Genomic DNA, 20,845 nt, shown 5'->3' with positions numbered 1-20,845 from the left:
TCCCCCATCCAGCAAGTCAAGATTGCAAGGAATATTATCTATGCTCAAAAATATCCCCATAAAAACCTGAAAACCTAAACCAGAGTGATAGATCGAGAGGCTGCATTTACTACCTCTGTGTGTGCAGATCCTCAGAATGAGAAGGTAGCATACAGTCTACCCCAGCCTGGGGAGATGCTGAAGAGCTTGGCATGAGCAGGTGCAAATCTATCCAGAGGGACCGTCTCACTGAAAATAAATGCACCTAAAAGAACTGTAAAATAGGCCCACAAATGCTCCATCATAAACCAACTTTAAAAACAGAAATTTTTGATAGTTCAAGATAACAGAAGTAAATATCTGAAGAGAACTATAAATCCAAGCTGTTAAAGATTTGAAAAAAGAACAAAGTTGAATAAAAATCTCCTTTAAATGTAAAAGAGGGGTCCATAGAGAATAAAAAGTGAACATTTCAACAGTAACCAAGTAGAACTTCTAGAAATTACAAAATAAGTCATTAAAAATAAAAATTCAATGGATGTATCAATCAACAAATTAGATAAAGCTAAAGAAAAAATTAGTAAACTGAAAACAGGTACTGAGAAAATAATACAGAGTGAATCAAGAAATAAAGAGATGGGACATGATTAAGATAGAGATGTGGTAGAGTAAGAATAACTAACGTGAGTCTAACAGGAATTCCAAAAGGAGCAGACAGAACGAGGGAGAAGTCATATTTAAAGAGACAATGGTGAAGACTTTTTCAGAATCGATGGAAAAGATGAGTCCTTAGACTAGATGAATTCCAAACTGAATCAATAGGAAATCCAATTATGGACTAAACAGAATAGCAAAGACATTGAGAATATATTTTTAAAAACAAGAGAATGGAATAATATCTTCAAATGGCTAAGGGATTTTTGGCAGACAAAAAGATTTAAGAGAGTTTATACTTCTGAAATAGTGGTTAAAAATGCTCTTTGTGAAGGAGGAAATTATATATAGAAAGACACAGTGGGACTAAAAAAGAAAGAAAACGTAAACAAAGACATTTATAAGCATAAAGTTTTCTTAAACATGGATTATAAACACAAAAATCATGGTAACTAATTTTTATTTATATAAAAACAAGAAAAATAAAGTACTAGACTACAACAACATAGAATCTTGGTTTTTTTACAGTTTTACTATCTGAGGGAGAGAAAGGCAAAGACGCAGATACGATTTAGGCTTTGTTATCTCAAGTTTACTTGCTAAAAATAATTTAAGGGTAATCAATAAAAATGGAAATAAATGCCTACTACCCAAAGGGATAAACAGGGCAGGGATCAAGAAATAAAGAAAAATATTAAATAGAAACATGGAAAAGCCCATTTTTAAATAAAGAAGTATAATAAATGGCATAAATTTCAACAATTATCTGTAGGGAAAAACAATAAATTAAACCCCTATCATAGGAATGAAATTACAAATTATGGGGCTGGGGTTGTGGCTCAGCAGTAGAGCACTCGCCTACATGTGCGAGACCCTGGGTTCAATCCTCAGCACCACATACAAAAAAAAAAACGAAATAAAGTTGTCGTGTGTGTGTGTGTGTGTGTGTGTGTGTATAAAAGATGGCTCCTCCTTAAAAAAAAGAAAGAAATTCCTAATTATAAGAAGATAACATGTCTTTAGATACACTGCACAAATAGTCATCTCTGCCTATTTCATCTCTGATATACATGATTAAAGTTGCAGGTAAGATAATATCTTAGAACACCAATTAATAAAAGCACAACCACAAGGGAAATGATTGATAAAAATTGACCCTATTACAATCATAAAACTAGAAAACTTCATATGGAAGAATGAAAGAGCCCGAATAGCCCTAACCATATTCAGCAAGAAGAGTGATACTGAAGGCATTATAACCCGGAAGAATGAAGCTGTGTCCCTATCTTTCAGTCTGCACAAAATTCAACTCAAAGCGGGTCAAAGACCTAGGAGTTGGACCAGAAACTCTGCAACTACTAGAAGAAAACACAGGCTCAACACTCCCAACATATCGATACAGGCTCCAACTTCCTTAACAATACCCCTAAAACTCAAGAAATAAAACCAAGAATCAGTATGTGGGATGGCATCAAGTTAAACTTCTGCACAGCAAAGGAAACAATTAAGAGTATGCAGACCAGCCTACAAAACTGGAGGAAAGTTTTGCCAGCTACTCCTTTGACAGGGGATTAATAATCAAAATATATAAAGAACTCAAAAACCTTCACACACACACACATGCACACACACACACACAACCAATAAATGGGCAAAAGAGGTAAACGGGCATTTCTCAAAAGAAGAAATACAAATGGCCAACACATATATTAAAAAATATTCAACATCCCTAGCAATCAGGGAAATGCAAATCAAAATTATGTTGAGACTTCATCTCACTCCAGTTAGAACAGCAATCACCAAAAGACACAAATATAAATGCTGGCAAGGTTGTGGGGGGAAAGGTACACTCATATACCTTTGGTGGGACTGTGCATTAGTACAACCACTTTGGAAAGCAATACAGAGATTACACAGAAGACTAGGAATGGAACCACCAGATGACCCAGCTATCCCACTCCTGGGCATTTATCCAAAGGAACTGAAATCAGCCTAGTCCTGTAACCCAGGCCCAACAGTGCTCACAGCAGTGCTATTCACAATCGCCAAGTTATGGAACAGTCCCAGGTGCCTGTCATCAGATAAATGGATCAAGAAAATGTGGTACATCTACACAACTGAGTTTTACTCAGACAAAAAAAAAAAAAAAAAAAAAAACACCAAAATTACGGCATTTGCTGTTAGATGGATAGAATTAAAGAACATTGTGCAAAGGAATTAAGCCAGACTCAAAGTCAAAGGCTCAATGTTTTCTCTTACAGGTAGAATCTAGAGAAAAATATGAAAATTTTAAAAAGGAGAAATCCCATGAAAATAGAAGGGAGATGAGTGGAGTAGAAGAAAGGAACAGAGGGGGAAGGGAGGAGGGACAGGGAAAGGGAAGAACTATGGAATGAAATGGACCAAATTATACTACGTACATGTGTGAATAGTCCACCGTGAATTCCACCTTTATGTATATTCAAAAAGCACCAACTAAATAAATTATAGGTTTTTTTAAAAGCCATGCACAAGTGAAGACTTGGACATATTTTATTGTCCTCTGTGACTTACAGAAATTTTCAGATGGCTGTCATGATAAATGCCACCTACTCTCATGTCCCTCTTACAATGCAGGAATCTGCGTCCACTCCCTCTGAACCTCGCTGACACTTCACCTCTGCTGAGCAACAGGGTACACTGGAAGCAAGTCTAATCAGAGTCATTAAAAATGCTATGCACTTTGACCTCCGTGAGGCTTGCTCTCGGTGGCCTACCACCATACTCCAAAGACTCCCAATCATGTGGACATATCACACTGGATAGTCTCTCCTGAGGTCCCAGTCAGCCACCAGCAATGGCTCCCAGAGAGCGTGAGTAAGCTGTCCAGGGAGCCTAGCCCCAGCCCCCATCCTTCTGCAAGTTTAGGAAAAACCCCGTTTGAACACCCAATTGGGTCCATCAACCCACAGAACCAGGGAATGTTATAATAAAGTTACTCTGTGGTGTAACTTGGGATAATTTGTGGTATAGAAAAATATAATCAACCCACCATCCAAAATCACAAAGAAGACAACAAATAACTCAATATATAAATTGGCAAAGGACATGAACAAAAAATTCAAAAAACAGGAACTATAGACAGATGATAAATGTATAAAAAGATGCTCATCCTCATTTACATATACTAGAAATCATGAGACCACTTGACACCATCTTTTTGTCAAAAATGTAAAACTTGAAATTGTAAATGGTGAGAGAAGCAAAAGAGGGTAGACTCCGGAACTGGATTGCCAGTCACCCAAGTCCAGCTCCTCCCACGAACTGTCTGGCCCTGAGCAAACATAATGAAACTTTCTGTACCTCATATCCTCATTTACAAAATGGAATTGTTAGGACTAGATGAGTTAATACATGTAAAGTGCTTAGAATAGCTGCTGCCAGAGGAAATAACGAATAAATATTTATGATGCAAGAACGATGACAGGATACAAGAAGTCCTCCACAGCTCTGGTGGCGTTCGACTGCCACCTGGTATGCTCGAGGTGGACAGCGCAATCTGCCCATCTCTGTAGTTTCAGATGTCTGTCAACTGAGGCGCTCCATTACGGTGCACAGCATAGAGAAATGCTCATACATGTGCATCTAAAGACACAGGCGAGTATGTTTATTGTGGCATCATCTTTTAACTATAAGAACTAGAAACAACCTGGGAACACTCAGAGTGCTTCAGAAAAGTATAATAAAGGGCATTAGCTCAGCTGCTAAGCAAAGGAATCTGCATCTGAGGATACCGTTCAATTCCTAGAGCTGCACAGGACTCAGCCTGATCCACAGAACCGCATGGGAGAAGAGGAAAATGTGTACCACCCAGCACGTCCCAGGAAAGTCGGACAGAGGAGGAGGAGAAGGTAAGGTGGTACCGAGCCACAGGACTCACTGTGGGAGGCCGAGGTGGGCCCTGGTAGGACTGGTGGTCGTGGGACAGTCATTCCCTTCCTAAGGCACTTACGCTCCCTCCTGAACATCGACACAGAAGAAGGACAAACCACACGTGTGAAGCTCCACATTTAATCCTGTTCCTCTGCTCCAAGAGACATGGTGGGGTCGCCCTAGCCAGAGTGCGGGATCCAGACTCAGTTCGGGATTTTCCATAACCAGCAGTGCAGTGGGTTCCCTCTCTGAGTGTCAGTCTTCAAATCCAATCCCAGCCAAGCCTCTTCAGCAGGTGGATTTCCTTGAACAGAATGAACAATCTTGTCCGGTGGGTGCAGTGGCGTCCGCCTGTAATCCCAGCAGCCTGGGAGGCAGAGGCAGGAGGATCGCCAAGTTCAAAGCCAGTCTCAGCAACTACAAGGCTCTTAGCAACTCAGTGAGCCCCTGTCTCTAAATAAAATACAAAATAAGGCTGGCAATGTGGTTCAGTGGTTGAGTTGCCCCTGAGTTCAATCCCCAGTATCCCCCCAATCCTCCTCTCCCCCAAAAAAGAACAAAAGAATGAACAATCTTAAGGAACCATTACCTCTATCTCTAATCAAATGACACTTTTTTTTTTTTAACTGAAACACAAATGTCAAGCTCAGAGGCAAGATTCACCATGCTGCTCATGAGAGAATCCTTGGATCTCTACGATCCAGTAACTCCACATACCATAGCTCCAATGTCGCAAATATCAACAAATATAGAGATGATTTACTATGACTCTAGAACTCCCATTATAAAATTTACATATCCCCATTTTTTGTTGTGCACATAAAAAATTGTTGTAGTAGTCATTGGTCTTTGAGGACAAGCTATTAAAGCAATAGAATTCTTAATTAATTTAGTGCAGAGTTTATCAGTTTGGTGTCTGAAGCCTGTGCAGAGCCCACTACATCACCCGTGTGTGGCTGGATAAAGTCAACTCCCATGGAATGAACCTTATCTTGTGCCCTGCAGTTTCCAGAAGCAATTCTTCCTAACTTGGAGATTTGTTATCTACCGGCTCCTTTGTAATGCATTTCCTGGAATAGGTCATGAGGAGCTGAGTGGAAAGCGTCTACAGAATCAGCTCAATACTAATAGAAAAGGGTCACTACGCTGTCATGAGACTCACAAGTGTCTAAATACACACGCTGAGACCAGACCTCGAATGTTCAGAAAGAGGCAGCAAACATAATAGCATTTTTTAGAGCATTCCCAATGTTTAAAAACTTAGAGAGCCAGAAGCATCATACATGGCATGGAACCATGGGACATAACTTACGTAAATAATGGTCATCTCCATAAAATTATCTGTCGTGGTGAATCTTGCTTTCTGGTTTCAGTTCGTGTGCAAATAAAGACCCATGTGGTGAGTTCAGAATGTACAAAGCATCAACGCTCTCTCACGTCATCAGTGCCACTTCAGGAAGCAAATGGCACCTCGACACTTCCTCCTTGCAAGGGGTTAGGGATCCATTTCAGACAGCTTGACAACTTCTCCACCCGTGCCTCTGCCCCTTCTCCCCTGTCCCATTTAATCTCCCACAACAGGATGATTCGTGTAGGGGAAGGTGTTCCTCACTGCTGTTCTTGCCAGGAATAAAGTAAGGGCAGGTTGTGGCGCATTCCTGTGTCACCTGTCCCACGTTATCCTCAGGCCCCCACCCCACCCCCTCCCTGGCCCTCATTCTCCTCACATGACCTCACCCCACCCTTGACCAACTGCGGTTCCCTCACCTCTGCACTGACCCCAGTCACCCTCCCTCCCTTTTTTCCTTCCATACAACACCCCAGTTAGTAGACGACCCTCCACCCGGGCCCTCGAGTTTCCTCCTCTCATCTCATTGAAACTTTCGTGGAAATGACTCCCTCTTTGCCCTGTGTCTCCACTGGAAGAAGCAGCTTGTGTGCATTCCTCGCCTTCCACCTGTAGGTCCCACTAGGTTGTCCACGTTATATTTTAATTTTACATGTACTACACATGTGTGTCCATATCTGTTCACACCCTCGCTTTATCTTCTCTTACTGTTGCTGTCACATTTTTCAGTCAAAAGTCCAAGTTCCTTCCTGCCTCGGCCCCCTTCCCTGGCATCCTCCTGACATTCACCTGGGAATGCTCTCAACATCTCCTCAACATTGCAAACCCAGCGTCTTGCCACTCTTCATTTACCCTCCCCCTTAAAAGTGTTTTCTTTGGTTTCCTCAGCTCAGCCCCCGTGCAGCCTGTCTTCTTTCTCTTTAGCCACTCCTTCTTCTTCTCTTTTGCTCATTCCTCTTCTTGTTTCATTTTAAACTGAAGATCCTGCCTGGCCTCCTCCTCTGTTCTCTTTCCCCTCCCGACAGATGTTCAAGTTCTTGGTTTCAGCTGTTACTTCCCTGCAGAGAATGATGAGAGGTCTTGAAATCTGAAATGCTCTGAGGTCTTGAAATGTCTCCAAGGTCAAGGGCAGATTTTCCCCTGGTATCTCCAGCGTTCATGAGTACTTCAGAATTTAATCAGTCCCAACCCAACCGCATCCTCTTCCTAAGTAGCTCCTGCTCCCCATGCCCCTCCTGCTTTTGCTAATGCCAAGCTGTCCACCCCATCACTCAGCTTTAACTCCTTCCTTCACCCCTTATTTCCAAATACATTTCAGAACTTGCTCTCCGGTGCGTGTTCTCTTTTTGCCACATGACCCGTGTTCCCAACGGTCTTCATCATATTCCAAGTGGCTCCAAGACCCTTCAATGGACCCATGAATCATGTCCCTTTAATGACACCCCAACGGATTATAAGATCAGACCCTGTCTCCTTAATTTAGAGAAGGTCTACACGGTTTGGTTTACAACTACATTTTGCAATCGTAATTCCACGATCCCCTTCATTGCCACCAAACTCTCCAGCATGGTCCTCTGGGTTCCTCGGCTGCTAGGACTTTCAGGGGGTCCTTCTGCTGGAAGTGCTCACTCTCCTCCTGCACATGTGTGGATCTTTAAAAGTCAGACTGAGTGATTTTCTTTCCCTGAAGAGCATTTCCTAACCCTCTGAGCTGGTTGAGAACCCCCTGCCCTCTGCATCCTGCATATTTTCCTGCTATCACTACATGACTTGGCCTGGCTGTGTTTTGTGTTGTATTGATAGATGCATTTAGGAGCAGAGATTATCCCCTCCAGTCACCTCCTTCCAGTGCCCCACACTTAGTAGAGTCTCGGTAAGTGTTGACGTCCATCACTCACAGTGGTGCCTAAGAGGCAGACTTCAGAGTCAGCCGGAGTCATGGGATTCTGACCAAAGTAATGCACGCTCTCTGTGCTTTGCTTTATACATCCAAGGAGTGCAGATGATCCCAGTCCCACTTCAGAGGGTGGTTGTGAGAAAGGAGTGAAAGAAAATGCCTTGAAAACCCTTTACACGGTGCCCGGCCCATTTGGTGTTCTACAGTTCATGTTTACATGAGAGCACAGAAATGGGTTCTCTTGCTTTTTAATGTTTATTTTCATAAGCCTTTTTTCTCTGGGCAATGGGGCAATAGGTATTAACAGCTTGAAAGAACACACACGACATTTGATCCTTGAAATTCCATTTCTGGTAATTTATCTTTAGGAAATAAATGCAGTCAATCATCATTGCTATCAGAAAACACACATAATGCCGAAGGGAGGAAAACAGCTTAGTTCCCAAAAGGGGGATATTGGTAAATTTTGACACATCTGTAAGAAGAGGCATGAGGTAGCTATTCTATCTGCTTCCATAGAAAACTTTACAATGTACTGTCAATAGCAGAGCACAGGGCGGGGGTCCTACAGTAAAATCCTCCTCCTTTGTGCACATGTAGCTAGAATGTTCGAGGGAGGCTCTGAAGGCATGTGAATATGGACAGGCACAAAACACTGTGGCTAGAGGCACCACTGGACTTCAAGCTGTTTTCTATTTTCTGTGTTTTTTACTGTCTTGAATTTTCTGATTCATATTTTGAGATCTGTATTTGCAGTAGCCGGAAACAAATATCACCAGCCAGCCACGTCTTTATTCTCTCCCCTTTTCTCTTCAAGCACGGCCTCAGAATAGACATGACTCCCCTGAGCAATTCACCTCCCTGGGTCCTGCAAACAGCACCTTTTGCCTCCTCAGCGGTGAAGCATTCTTCCTTTGGGTCAAAGAAATCTAGAAAGACAAACCAAGCTAAGGGGAAATCATGCCATGAAGCCCTTCAGAGTCTGACCTAAAGCTTCGGTGTAGGAAGATAGGCTGCTTTGAGCACAGGCCAGTGTCCTGTAGCGTGTTGTGAAAGGACACTGCGTCACTTGGCCAGCGCTGTCCTGGGAGGCCTGTTGAGAGCACAGTGCCTCCCCCGCATCTCGGGGGAAGAACCCAGGACTTCCACCACCCCAGAAGCAGGCCAGGCCAGGCACGTCCGAGATGAAGAATTCTTAGAGCTGTTGTCAATTTCAGGAAGGCAGGGTGAGAGGAGAATGGGAAAGAACAGGAGGTCTTTGATATTGGCTATCAAACCATATTGATTACTGATACTTGAGCTAAAAAATAGCACTGAAAGTAAGTGGTACTAGAATTGTGCAGTGTGTATGTAAAGATTATCCTTATTTTACATTCATTATGTATGTGTGTGTGTGTGTGTGTGTGTGTATCTCCATATTACCCATGTAATATACACGGTATACACACACACAAACGCACTTATGTTTACATATGTAGATATGTGTTTATATATATATACATTTATATATAATTAGATATGATTTTTGCAGTGCTGGGATTGAACCCAGGATCTTGAGCAAGGATTCTAGGCAAATGCTCTACGACTGAGCGACATACATCTGCATCCCTTTAAAATCACACTTATTTTAAACCTCAGGTATTTCAAATCCTGACATCACAAGCACTTTGCATCGAAGCACTGTGATCACCTCTGGCATAAACTTAAGTCGTCCTGGAGGATGATAATGCTTTGTGTTCTCTCCCAGCCAAGGAACAGTAGAAGAGAGTGTTCCCTTCTATCAAAATCTCTTCAGGAAAAAAAAAATCCAAAGCAACCAGTTGAATAAAGCCGCTACAAAAATACAAGCAAATGATCAGACTAAATGTGGATGGAGCAGGACCAGCCCAGTGATGGACAGTCAGGGGACCCTCCATCCTGTTTCGAGGGAGAGCACATGAAAATTAAGAGAGGAAGCCCCCAAGCCATGCCACCCGCAACTGTGCGATTCTGATGAGAAAACCCACAGGCTTCCCTGGCCTCAGAGACGGGCATCTGTCATTTCTCAAGGATTTGATTTGATTACTCTTATTTATTCACTGAGCCAGGCTGCGTGGACATGATGGTCTCTTCTGAACACAGAAAAACAAGATGGACAGCCACTGGAAAATGCAGCCCCAAACCCGATTTGAGGCGCACATTTCCAACTTGACATCCCCACGGATGGGTGGCACCCTGTTGCCCTGGTGATGAACAGACAAGTAGCCCTCCCTCTCCCAATGTACCCCACTGGCTGGTTTCCCCCGCGATGGTCGGGAGAAGGAAGTGGTCAGGATACACAGTGGACCAGTGGCTCCTACGGTTCTCGCGCTCATTCTCTCTCAGAGTTGAAGGAACAGATGCGCCACGGCCCAAGAGCCTCAGAGACAACAGAACGTGCCGGGAGGAAGGGAGAGGCAGCAGGCAAGGGAGCACCAATGTCATACTCCACACAAGTGTGTCCTTGTCCCTCCAGAGCATTAGAAAATGGGAAAAGGGCACGCAGGCTGAACCCCTGAAAGAGTGACTTTTAAGTGCTTTTTCCCCTTGAGAACAGGAGATGGAGAGGAGGAGAAAGTGTGTGTGTGTGTGTGTGTGTGTGTGCGCGCGCGTGCTGGGGGCACAGGGCCGGGTGGTTAGCCTCTAGGAGCCATTTAAACAGCAATTGCTTCTCTGGGCATCTGAGTGATGCTGGGGAGATAAGAAGAAAGGCTGGGTATGGACTGAACGCTCAATCCCGGAGGATCTCATGTTGGAGGGGGGCTTTGGGATACTTAATTAAAGAATCAAACCAGGATCCTCAAATTGCTTGTTCATTTCCACTTTATATCCTGTTTGCTTTTTTCCCCTTTTCAATAATAAAGTATACATGTTAATTGCACTAAAATTAATAGAAAACATTTCTATTGCTGAAAGCTTAATTACTTTTTATTCTTATTTTAGCTCTAAGCAGAACTAAAATAACTTCTTAAATTTCAAGGAGGCTTAAAGAGAATGTGTCCATGGTTCATCTTGAGATGGGCCTTTCTCTTGGGGTTTATGACCCTATGTAGGTCAAAAACCTTTATTTTTAATGACTTTCAAAACTCCCCACACAAGACCTAATAATGCACCGTGCACACTGAATGCATGGCTCTCAAATGAACTGATGATCATGAAGAACAGTGATAACCACAAAGGTGGACAACTGACCCTTTCCTAGGCATAAAAATGATGGGCAATGGTTGCCAATTATCCGCAATGCAAAGTTTCCCAGGGAATTTTCATGCAGTTCTTCCGGATTCCGTGATAAAGCAAACCCAGTCCTGGTCCCTTGAATTCTTCCTGTGAGAAATGAGATGTGCATAGAAACAAGCCTGTATTGTGGGTGCAGTTAGCTAAGGAGGGGAGGTGGGTTCTCATCTTGATAAATTGTCAGGAAGGGTATTTATGCCTTGGACATGCTGCCTTTTCAATACCCGTGGTGTGCGGCGAGGACATCGTGTCCTGGGAAGGAAACGAGGCTCGCTGCAGAGGACAGGCCGCCCACACCATTAGAGGCCGTGCCCGGTGGCTGTGGCCTTTACGCAGCTGGAATCATTACAGGATGAAGTGGTTCTAATTGTGTTATTGATTTTCCCCTCTTTAATGGATCATTCTCCCAACACTCTCCAAGTTGAGACGCTACCACACACCACAGACACAGTGTCAGGGGTCCAAGCCCAGCTTCTCTGTGTTACTTAGCAGGTGGAGAAACCCAGAAGACGGGATCCCCACAGCTTTGGATAAACACGTATTACTCCAAGCATGGGCACTGGGTGGATGCTTTACATGTCACTTCACTTAATTTAGTCCTAGGAACACCCTTAGGATCTAAGCATTACCATCCTCCTTTCACAGATGAACAATAGTATCCCAAAAAGGCAGCATGGCCAGGGACACAGAGCGGGTAGGACAAGCAGCCAGGATTTCCCATTGGACTCCGAATCCCTTTCTATTGAAAGTAGGGGCAGAAAGCAGCGAACAAACTGTGCAGGCAATGGGACCCTGCCCCAGTCGCTGTCTTGAAATGCCTAAAAATATTCAAATAAAAGCTTCAGTGCTTTCAGTTTTCACACAGGGCTCCTGTTATGGCCCCCAAATTCTTAAGTGGAAGCCCTAACCCCAGGGTGATGGACTGGAGATGGGATGTTTGGGAGGCAGTGAGAAGGGAGCCATCTGAAAGCCAGGCCAAGAGTTCCTAACAGAACCTGACCAGGCTGCACCCTGATCTTGCACTTGCGCCTCTAGGGACATGAGAAATAATTTATTTTGTTTAAGGCACTTGGTCAGGGGTGTTTTGTCCTGGCAATGTGAGCTAAGACACTATCTGGCTCAAGTTCGTGTACACTGTAGGCATTTAACACGATCCCAGTTACAACAGTTAGTTACCTTGACTCTGCCTAGTGATCACACCACCTTGCTTGGCACATGACAGTGGCACCTCACTAGCTGGATTGCACTTGGAACTGTGGTACGGCATTAGCTTGCAAACTTTGATCAAGTTGGAATCAGACACAACATGACAGATTCCTATTTTTCTATTACACCAGCAAGAAGAAAATACATTATGAGCAACATGCTAATTTCATATTAAGAGAGCGTTTATAGACATATTACAGAATACACCTGAATTTTGTTTAATTGAAGTAAATTTCAGTTCTTCTTGAAATTCAATTAGGAAAGCTCATGTGGGTTAACTGATGGCTTTTTTGAGTCCAGGGAGTTTATTTGCAAGACATAGAAGAAGGCGGCAGGGAGGACAGGAACACCAGAGATGGGCGCCATGGAGCTTGATAGCACTGTGGGTTCCTGGGCACCTCTGAGAAACTTTGCAGAATCTGCCTGGGCTGTCCCTCTGGGGATGGAAGATGGGGACATCCATCCCTGACTCCTCTATCTCCCCACAGTCAAAGGAGAGTCCCCTAGAAAGCATCGCTGCCCCACATTTCTAGGCTGCCCTGTGCTGGACCATGGCACTCCTGACTCAAAAGAAAGTCCCAGAAAAAGGAGGCCCAGAGTTATTGCAGGTTGTCTGGAGGTGGGATCCTTCTACCAATGTGCCTGGGAGCTGTCATTTCCAGCTGCGGCTGAACTCAGAGGTGGGGCAGGTTGTCCCAGAGCACCAACAGCATTTGTGACCTTCTGATCCATTCATCCACCAGATTAACCCCTCAGGGCCATGACTGCTCAATGCCGTGGCCACTCCCCCCCACACCCTGCTGTGTTTCTTTGGGCCTTCTGAACAAAGGCCAGATCCTCAGGCAGGATAGCAAAGCCTTCAGCATTCAGCCTTGGCTGAATGTTCTCAAGCATGGCTGCCTGTTCACATGCACGAATTCTGCTTCTAGGGCAGCCTCCCAGTTGTCAGGCACTACCTTCCAACCTCTGTCCACCCGATCTCACTAAAAGACACTCCTGCATCCCACCTGTCCCTCCGTGCTCAACCCTCCCCGACTCTGGACACATGGGTCTCCCCAGGAACTCAACTACGTTTTGGAACATGTCTGCTACCTGTTTTCCCCCCAAATTCACATTCTTACTCAAGAGAATTAATTTTGTTATCTCCCATGATAACCATGAGAATGCACAGGTACATCAAATCACATTGTATTCACTGCAGCCAAAATGAGTACTTGAGTAATCAGGCAATTTCTACTGTCTGTGTTTTTTGGTTCATTTCAGTTCATTTCTGGCTCGGTTTCAGAAGGTGAAGAGTTTCAGATGTGCTAAGTGGGTTATTATAAGGGCACAAAAATGTTCTCATAGCTAGAGACAGGGACCCAAAATATAGCTGGTCTACACAACCTGGAAACTCAGAAATTACTGGGCAGCCCATAGCCTCTTCTCTGTTTCTCGTTGTCTCTGGGCTTTTGCCCTCTCTCCTTCTTCTGTTTCCTCAAAGAACACCAGACTTGACCTTCTTAGGCACAGCCTCAATCGATAACTGGACAGAGTCTGCCTCTTCTCAAAATGGTGAGAGAGAAGTGGATTGGTCACTGGCAAGCTGACGGCTGGCACTGGGCTGGGGTCCACTTCTGTTGCAGTCATCTATGGCAAGCATGGTCAGGTAACAGAGCCAAGCGTGGCTGCCTGGAGACGGTCACCATGATACAGGTATACATTGTACTGCACCATATGCATACGTGAATGCCTTCCTCGGAGATTACAGGTGGAAGTCCATAGACGAGGTCTGTGAGTGGAGCAGACACCTGAAACACGTCACCAGACATGCAATCGCCAGGACAGGGATAACTGATGAAACCAGGCACTGCTAGATACTGGCCCTAGGGGAGCAGAACGTGTGGGAACATTTCAAACATGCTGTGTTTTTCCATCTCTGTCCGTGCGTAACTGGGGGATGCCCTCCACAGTCACCTGCCATCGAAAGTCAACACACGTACCAAAGACCAGGGCCACATGGAAAGTGCTTTGTTCCCTGAGGAAGTCAGAGTGGCTCCCACGGCAACCTGTCTCAGTCATTCCTCAGTCATTCCTTATTCAATCATTTAGTTATTTCTTGGGTCCCTCTCACTTCTGCCAACTCTCGTTCTAGGTTCTGAGGACACCGGTGTCAACAAAACGGCCCACACACAAGTTCCATTCTATCCAGGAGAACACCAAGAAATGCTGATCACATGCGCCTTTGGTCAGCAGGAAGACAGTGTTCGTAAGAAAGTAACCAGAGAAAGAAGAGAGTAGCACTCATACAAGCAACCCCTGGCTTACTGGCACCTGGATGCTCTTGAATTCCTTAGTTGTACAGATGTTGGATTTTTTTTTAAGTTGTTAAATCCCTAAAGGCAAAAGCAATGTGTCACTTATTTTTTGTATAAATTTTCATTTATAAACATTAATTCATTCATGGTGGAGCATGTTGGCACACACCTATAATCCCAGCCACAGTGGAGGCTGAGGCAGGAGGATTATAGGTTCAACTCCAGCCTCAGCAACTTAGCAAGACCCTGTCACAAAGAAGGATAGTAGAATGAATCAGACATCATTACCCCATGAATATATATGATTACATGACTGGTGGGATTCCACATCATGTACAACCAGAAAAATGAGAACTTATACCCCATTTATGTGTGATGTGTCAAAGTGCATACTACTGTCATGTATAACTGATTAGAATAAAAAAAAAAACTATGTAAGACCTGAAAAAATTAAGAGAAAGAAAGTACTAAGGATGAAACACCCCTGAGTTCAGTCCCCAATACCGAAATGATCCTAAAAAGAATAAATTAATTACTCTAAAATTGAGTATCATCTTCAGCCCAACACTAATTTGCCAAAAGAAACATTAAAAGTCAAAATCTGTTCAAATATTCAGAATGAATAAAACTTTCAAGAGAGAAGTGACCTTGTTTTCCAGATGGGGCACAAGAGTGCTTGAACGTGGAGTCTCCATTAATATTTTTATAAGAGCTAAGGAATTCCTAACAGAGGCCACCCTTTGGAACAACAAAGAAAAAATAATGGGACTAATCACTGAACACAGGAGGCCATACTTCAGTCCTTTTTGTAGTTCAAATATATCTTGTCCTCAACGCTCACCGTGATTCCCTACTCTTATTGACCCCGCTATAGAAGGTGCTGAATATTCTCCTTTATAATAAATTTCACAGTAAATCCAAGTGCAGCTGATCTCTTCATGCCATTGATGAGGCAGGTGCCCAGGATGGAAATGGAGGGAAGGAACATTCCCGCCTAACTGTGCGCTCACTGACCTGATTCGCTCTGCTCTGGCAGCTCTGTTAATTCGAGATTGGAGCTGGCTGTCTGGGAGGCTGCACAGGGTGCCTGGTTCAGAGCGAGGTTCAGTTGGTTCCATTGGCCCACCCTGCTGATTGGTTCACCTTATATTTCTATCTCCGTCTTCCAGTTTCTAGACATGATCTTCTAATTACTCCACAGCTGCCCCCTTTGAATACATGGAATTCAGCAGTTTCAGGAGGTAGATTAATACCAATGAAAAGTGCTCCTAGGAACTTTCTATTTCTTTTTTAAAATGTATAAAGGAAAACTCCCTGCTCTTCTCTCTCTCCTCTCTCCTGTGTCTCCCCATCTCTCCACCTCTGTCACTACTCAACTTGTTCACATTGAACTGAACAGATAGGCCACTGAGCCGCAGCGGGATCACTCATTCCTTCCAATGTTAAATGGAAGCAGCAGTGAATGCATTTTGGAGGGAGCTGAGACCCCTGTTTTATGTGACTACAGTGATTCCTGAGGAAATGTGTCAGTACTCCTTGTTGCAGGGAGATTTCCACAGCTTGGATCCTCTGGCTTCTTCTCTCCCATCGGTTTCTCTTATCAGATTTCTTCTAAAGTAGGAAGGAGTGTTTAGCCCCCTCCCACCATCCCCTCCACCACCCCACCCCCCCATTCAAAGTGGAAACCAGCAACAGTAAGTGTAGAATAAGCTGCGATGCTCCTTTCCCTTACTGCAAACCGTCTTACAGTCGGTGTTCTCTGCTCCAATTCTTCTACTTTCCCTCCGTCTGTCTTTGCAGACTAGCTGCCAGCAGCTGATGATTCAAATATTAGAAACTGGTTTCTTTCTTCCCTGTAGCTGTTTGGATGTTTAGATCATGAACCAGGCTTGCACTTTCACACTCTCGCTCTCTGCCCTCGCCCTCCTCTCCCCGTTCCATCACTCCACCTTTCTCTCTACCCATCTCCCACCCAACACTCTGTGGTTAACCAAGTGATCCTTCCAGCCACATCCCGCCCTGTGGACCCACCGCAGGCCCGGCCTCCACGCGCTGGACTCACACAGTACTCTCCCAACAGCGGGCCAGCCCGTGGTCTCTCTCGACCCCTCCCCACCTTCCACATTCTGTTGTTGGGATTAGAACTCCAGAGAACTGTGTCACCTCAAGCTTTCCCGTGGATCCCTTACTCCCATACTGATGGAATACAGAGAAACATCCAAGCTCATCCGCCCAGCTCCCTCAGTTCCCTCTCAACTAGTCTTTCCTCCTTGCCTTACAAACTACTCTGGGTTGAAGGGTGTCTCCCAAAAGACAGAGCTGCAAACACCTTGACCTTGGATTTCCAACTTCCAGGATTATGAGAAAATAAAACTTCTGTTGTTTAACCTGCCCAGTTAGTGGTATTTCTTAAGACAACCCTAAAAATGATTTTTAATATACCATATTTTTAAAAAGAAAAAAGGTTGGAATTAATTTTAACATATATTCTCAACCCAAATGCAGCCAAAATACTACCATTTTAAAATGTGGTCAAAATAAAAAGTATGAATCAGATGGTACTAGAATGTTATCTGTTACTATAACAACCTACTTGAGACTGAGTCCTTTATAAGGAGAAGAGGTTTATTTAGTTCAAAGATCCAAGAGCATGAAATTGGCATCATTTGGTGATGTACATTCCATGGGTTTTGACAAACTCAAAATGTCATGTATTCCTCACTACAGCATCATAAAGTTGCTGCCCTAAAATCCTCCATGCTCCATACGCTCACCCCTCTTCCACCCCCAAACCCTGGTAGCCACTGATCTCTTTGCTGTCTGTATGGTTTTCCTTTTCTAGAATTCCATAGAGTTGGTATGGCATAATAAGTAGCCTTTTCTGATGGGCTTCTCTGACTTGGAAATATGCCTGTAAGTCTCCTCCATATCTTTTCACGGCCTGATAACTCACTTCTTTTTATCCAAGAATAACATTCAATTTTATGGATACAGCAAAATCTATAGTCCCTCATCTCCCACTAAAGGGCATCTTGGTGTCATTTGTTTCTGGGCAGCCTGCACAGGATGCCGTGAGCATCTACAGGGACCTGGGTGTTCAGCATTCAGGTAACTAACACCAAGGAGGGCTGCAGCTGTATCTTATGGGAAGACTAAGTTTAGCTTAGGAAGAAGCTGCCAAACTGCAAAATGTTTTTTGGTTTTTTTTTTTTTTTTTTTGATTGCCATTATCATTTTGCTTCTTTTTTGGGAATCGTGATGTTTGAGAGTTCATCCAACCCACACTGGTCTTGTTATACCACAAAAATAAAGCCATGGGTAGGAGGAGGGCAGGGAGGAGAGAAGAAGAAGCTGCTGTGCGGGCCTGAGCTGCTTGGGATCTTCAGCAGCTTGTTAAGGGTGAGGGTTTCCTGTTTGTCTTTCCTGTGTTGCAAACCAGACATCCCTGGTCTCATGCTCGCAGACATCTGAGCTGCAGACTCCTGTGGTTACATCTGACTCCCCCAGCCTGTCTATGTGCTGTGTCCGGCAGGAAGCGTCTTCACATCTTGGTTGAGCAGGTGGATCTGAACCCACGTCTGAGAGTCCTCACCGTGCAGGATCAGGCCGTCACGGTCAATGCCAAAACCCCTGAAATTTCAACCAAAGCAGCACCTCCTGAAATCTCCTTCCTAAACCATCTAGAGCTAAACCCAAAGCATGTGGGAGAGGGAGGCTGATCTACAGGCTCCGATCTAGGACCCCTGGCCTCCCACCTCCACCCTGAGTAGGCAACCTTAAATGGAAATGACACTGGAGACCACGTGAGCCACTCAGACAAAGCACAGTTTATCATCCTTTAATCACTAGCAGGCCAGACACACTCCTTCCAACACAAACTTCCCACACATCCTCTAGCCCTTTTATTTTACTCCCACGAATCCACAAAGTCCCTCTGTGGAGACATTGCAAAACCTCTGTAGCAAACGGGGTGCAGCTTCTAGCTGGGTACAGGTCTCCAGGGAAGCTTTGGCATAAAAATGTAGTTGGGTATCATGGGAAGGCTCCGTCCTTGGGGACAGGGCACACAGCTCATTTGCAAGTGGCACCTCTGTGTAGAAGATGCCAGGGCTAGAAACCTGAACACCTGGGAGAGATCTGCAGCTCACTCCTGCTGAAACCAATGTGTAGGAGCTTGGAGACAAAATCAAGGGACTGTGCATCTTGGTCCTTATTTCTTTTGCAAAGAAATTGCCCTAAGTGCTCCCTCTGAGCTTATGCTGAACTGAAAGTTGGTAAATGACAAAAAGAAGCCAATCTTCTTTATTAGAGTTAGAATATAATGAAACTGGGGGGAAAAAAATCCCTGTGAGTTTTAAAACAGGCCTCTACACCGTTTAAAAGCCATGCAGGTTTCTTTGGTGGCAAGCTACGGTCTCTGCCTGCTGGTCTGGGGCAGAAGTATACCCACTCTGCCTCTTTCTCCTCCTACTACTTTTTTTTTTTTTTGGCCTGCAGCTGATATTGAAGCACAGAACAGCCTTCAGAAGTACTCTGGATTCCATTACAAAGAAAATAATGAATAATGTATCAGCGCTTCTGCTTTTATTTACTCTCGGTCAGTGGGAGATAGAAGTGCAGTTACTGGGTCGGCTGCACTCCTAGCTCCGGAGGCTGGGAACTTGGGGCCTAGAGACCGCTAAGCCCCACAGGCCCTGTGCTCTGCAGGCTCCCCCAGCTGTGCCCCGGCTCTGGGAGACTGCAGCTCAGGGCCATCAACCCTTCTGGAAGGCCTGGCAGGCTGGAGACTGTTTTCCTACAAGAACTCACTTCTGAACAGCATGACAAGTGAATCCCCAGGATACATCTTCCCTTCTCTGCTTTCACAAAACAAGATCATACCCCATTCCAAATCTCGCAGATAATAGCCGTGCGTGGTGGCGCATGCCTGAAATCCCAGTGACTCCAGAGGCTGAGACAGGAGGATCGCAAGTTCAAAGCCAGACTTAGCCACAGCGTGGCACTAAGAAATTCAGTGAGATCCTGTCTCTAAATAAAATACAAAGTATGGCTGGAGATGCAGCTCAATGGTCAGGTGACCCCGAGTTCAATCCTCAGTACTACCCCCCAGCTCTGCAAAAAAACAGCTAACAGATGATGGTACAATCTCTACCTACTGTATGATGACCTGACATCAGACTAGCAAAGGCCCTTCCTACTTACGCAGGTTGAGCACAAAATTGTCGGCTCCCTTCACCCTCAAGTTCCAGGTTCCCAGAGTCAACCACCACCAGCCAAGGATCAGACACATTTGGGAGAAAAAATGCATCTGCACTGAACACGTACAGAGGAGTCCTCTTCTTGTCATCATCCCCTACACAGTACAGCACAACAGCTATTTACACAGCATTTGCGCTGCTTGAGGCATCCCAAGTAAGCTAGAAATGATCTACATCATACAGAAGGGTGTGCATGGGTCACATGTACATACTGCACCATTTTATGAGGCACTTAAGCGTCCTAGAGGGTCATGGGACCAATCCTCATGGACCAATCCCCAAAAATGATCCTGACAGACCCCCAGGTGCCAATGACGGCCAGCTTCTGAACACAAGATGCTATTTTCACATCTGGAAGAGTATCTCGTGTCACTATAGGATATGATTTTTGTGTGAAATAACATGTACATTTGGGATATAAAACAGTGAAACTGTCATGTAAAGAGTTTTCATTCATATACACATATAGTACACCATCATAATTGGTATAGGTGCAAAATATAGAGAAAACCAGCTACTCTCAGTAAATTTGGAACCAGAAGTTTCATGTAAGATAGGACTTTAAAAATAACCAGGAATGTAAATTTATCTGGGACGTTTGAGCACATTAGCTTCGTTTTCTTCCTAGTCCCATGTTTTGTCTTGCTGATGTTTAATGAACACCCACACATGGATGTGATTATTTTTACTCTATTAGATTCTAGTCCTTTACGTTTTAATCATCAGCTGAAGCATTTGGATTTCTTTATAGACCAAAATAAAGGCTCGGTGCTTTGAGAGTTGTTTTATTTTTACAGCCTTTGGCAAGGCAAGTGTCATTGATTGAACGTCTGAATTCCAGGAGAGACGAACTTGGCAGATTCTTGCTTCCCAGGATGCTGGACTGGTCCCAGCTAAAGTAGAGATTCCAAGTGATGCTTCTTATTTTAGTGGATGCTAACAGCTGTCCTGTGGCTCGGCCGTGGGCCTGGGGTGGCGGGAGCAGGGGCTACATGTTCAGACGTGATGGAGGGCAGGAGGGGAAGGACGACTTGAGGCGGAG

General features: G+C 44.4%; 1 pseudogene; it reads right to left on the bottom strand.

Annotated features, from left to right (window-relative positions):
* Nucleotides 1-20,845, bottom strand: part of LOC143408753 (uncharacterized) — a 197,470-nt pseudogene that overhangs the window by 126,278 nt on the left and 50,347 nt on the right.

Source organism: Callospermophilus lateralis, chromosome 10 (assembly GCF_048772815.1).
Source record: "Callospermophilus lateralis isolate mCalLat2 chromosome 10, mCalLat2.hap1, whole genome shotgun sequence".
Taxonomy (NCBI): Eukaryota; Metazoa; Chordata; class Mammalia; order Rodentia; family Sciuridae; genus Callospermophilus; species Callospermophilus lateralis.
Note: the sequence above shows the minus strand (reverse complement) of the source record. Positions and strands in the feature narration are given on the sequence as shown.